The sequence below is a fragment of the Lepisosteus platostomus genome, chromosome 7, assembly GCF_059453375.1.
Source record: "Lepisosteus platostomus isolate fLepPlt1 chromosome 7, fLepPlt1.hap1, whole genome shotgun sequence".
Lineage (NCBI taxonomy): Eukaryota > Metazoa > Chordata > Actinopteri > Semionotiformes > Lepisosteidae > Lepisosteus > Lepisosteus platostomus.
In genome coordinates this window covers 8,351,332-8,354,564 of record NC_142617.1, presented here as the reverse complement: position 1 = coordinate 8,354,564, position 3,233 = coordinate 8,351,332, and positions in this window count along the sequence as shown.

The window sequence follows — 3,233 nt, the reverse complement described above, 5'->3', positions numbered from 1 at the left end:
GTTGGCCAGTTTCTGTTTAATGGCAAAGTTAAAGCTAAAAAAAAACGTTTTAGCCTATGACAGGGTTTGAAAATACAGTATGATAGCAGTAGTAGGAACTGTCTTTGTATTTTGGGATTTTTTTTCTCATCAGGTGAAATTACAGGGTCTATGATGTTCTGGTTTTTAGACCAGACTTTTAAAACAGCGGTGTCTTTGAAGTTTGGTCATATGGCAGGATATTCCAAAGGTGAGGAAGTAAGATTCCTTTCTGCTAGAACAGTGGGCTAGAGAGAGCTGATGACAAATACTAAAAATGAACACGTATTTTATTAAATTAAAAATCAATGAATGCAGTTATATTTGACTAATATATGCTCTGTTTTCTTTCACGTTTGCTCTTTTGCTCTTGAGTGCTATGAAATTTAATACCATATGCACAGTCTGTAATAGGGAGGGGTAGTTGTAGTCATAGTTGAAAGCACCACTTTCCTCTGATCACAATGCCTGACGTGGCAGAATGAATGTGGGGAGCATATGGAAGCGTTTAAACTTTTCTTTGGCTCCAGGTCCCCTTTCATTTCTGAGTTCACAGGGGGATCATCAAGTCAAGGGGACTACTGGGAAGGAGGCCGTCAGATCTGATACCCTTATTGCAAGTCTGGGTCGCTATCCCTTAATTCGATAAAGTCTATTATCTCTCTCTCCCCATTAAAGTAGTCATATTAAAAAAAAAAACCTAAAGTGAAAATTATAATCTTTAAGTTCATATGGAAAGTACGACGTCATTAGTATTAAAATATGGAATAGTTTCTTAGCCTGATGTAATTTCCAAATGCCCTGGTGAATTCATCAGTGGCTCTTGGCGTTGATCGTACTTTCTGTATTCCTGAGAAAGGGACTTTTAAAGTAGCCGTCAATATGAATTTTTGTATTGAAATTTAGTTGTAATTTATTTTGAGAACTTAAGATATGATGTAGCTTGGAGCATTCGAGATTTTTAATAATACTGTATCTTAGTCTAAATGAAGATATTGACCAAAAATAATAAGCTGTGTCTCTCTGTCACATGAGAAAACCCCCAGCATCCCTCAGACACCAGGTACAAATGTAAAAGTATTTGGTATAGTTAGAATTTTCTTGCTGAAGACTTTGAGGAATTAAGCATGCTTTTTCATTTGAAAAAAACAGCAGCAAAATAGGTTACTAATACTAATAATGTGCACCCAGAAAATTCAAGTTTCATTTACCCCCGTGATTTTTTTTAAATTTGCTTACGGGTCTAGTTTATCTGTTAAAGGTTGTGTCCATGTGCTAAGTTAACAAAGTAAATCTGAACACTTGAGAAAAAGTGTGACTGGAAAGCTTTTTCTAAAATGAAGTTTGGAAAGGGGGAAGGTCAGTGTAAGTACAGTAAATGTTTACCCGCTCACATTTTTACATAATTTAATTACCTTGAAAACAAAAAACAAATACAAATTACCTACAGTCCATTGTATACAGTATTAAAAAAGCTCCACACTACCTTTTGTATCCATGAAAAGGGATATACAGTAAACTGGCAAGGCAAAAGTGCTGCAATTTCTTTTTAAGTCTGCAGGGGGCGTAGCACCACAGTAGTTTCTGAAATACTCATTGAAAGCTGGATTGTTCGTTATAAGATTTTATTTCAATGGTACATGTAGATGACTTCCAAAACTACACCGTTAATCTTACTAGAATTTTATAAACGTTGACTATTTTTAAATCTTATGATTATTGTATCCCAAAACAATTACTTTGTAGTATTTTGCAAAATGTTAAGGTTCACTTTGACATTTGAGAACATTGTGTAAAATGTTAAATAAACATTGATTTGCTTTCTGCAACAATAATTTCACATCTATACCCTACTGCTGATTTAGAACCCATTTTAATTAAACTAAATATACAGGAGGTTGGCATTGGAGTGCATTGGGAAGCCTGGTTACTTCACAGCACCAGTATCTTTAGGTTCAAAGCTGGCTCTGTGTGGAGTCTGGACTATGGCATTTGAAACTATTGTTTTCCAATAACCTATGACAATATTTCAAGATGATCTGTGTGAGATCCCAGACTTAAATGATAAATCAATGCTTGCTGTAATAGCCACAATATAATTTGCAGCTCTTAAATGCACAAGTAATGGGTACCAGTAATGGTAAAAAATCCATTAGGCTTCTACAGAATAGCTTGGAATGTTCCATTGTGTTATTTTGTATCACATATTTTTATTCATTTAAGATGGGCATTCTTTCAGTGGCCTCAACATGTTACCAAATTTACTGAGCAATTTGCGAATATATATATATATTGAATACACTGTTTGTCTGTTTTGCTGGAAGAAACGTGCTGCTTTCCCCATAAACATTTCTCATGAGGTTGAGTGCTGAATATAATATTAGATAATCCATCACTTTTTTTCCTCTCTAGTTGTCTATCTGCAGAATATGCGGCAAAATAAACACCCATCTCAGAGTTAGTAATGAGAGACCTTTCGTTCTGGTGTCATGCTGGTAATGTGGGCGAATCATTGTTCCTTCTGATAGGCATTGTTAGTATAATTAATGTACTTCACACAACGGTATAATTTTGCAGATGCTCATAGCTTGTAAGCACCAGAGAAATGACCCCAGTCCACACCAGTCCTATATTTACACATATTTACACAAATTAGAATCTTCATTTCTGTATCTATTGTAAATGTAAAATTACAACATGGACTTGTGGCGGCTGTTTGTGTTTTAAAGCTGGAAAGCTCAGCAGCACACGTGCTCTTGTAAGACTAAACACAGAACAGTTACTGCAGAGGGATTAAATATAATTGCACTGATCCATGTAAGAATGACTAAGCAAGTCAAATTGCAGTGTTTGCAAGACAATTTAAACAAAATGAACAGTTAACCAAAACCAGGGGAGTCATGGGAAGAAACTATCATGTGCAGGATGTCGAACTGACAAGTTGGTAGCACGCCAGGGGCAAATCAAATAAGAAAATTTAAAAAATAATCACAAACTGAGGTGTATCGTGTTTACAGTTCAGTTAAGGTTAAAGTGAGTAAAGGGGGAAATATACACCTTAACAGGTACAAATAAAAATGAAGTTTACATCACACAAGCTGAAAAGAAGAGGTCCAATAAACAAAAGAGACACACACAAAGTAAGCCCTACAAGTAACAACTAATATCTCTCACGTCAGTAAGCCACTTACACAATCTTAGAAATGACACCGTTA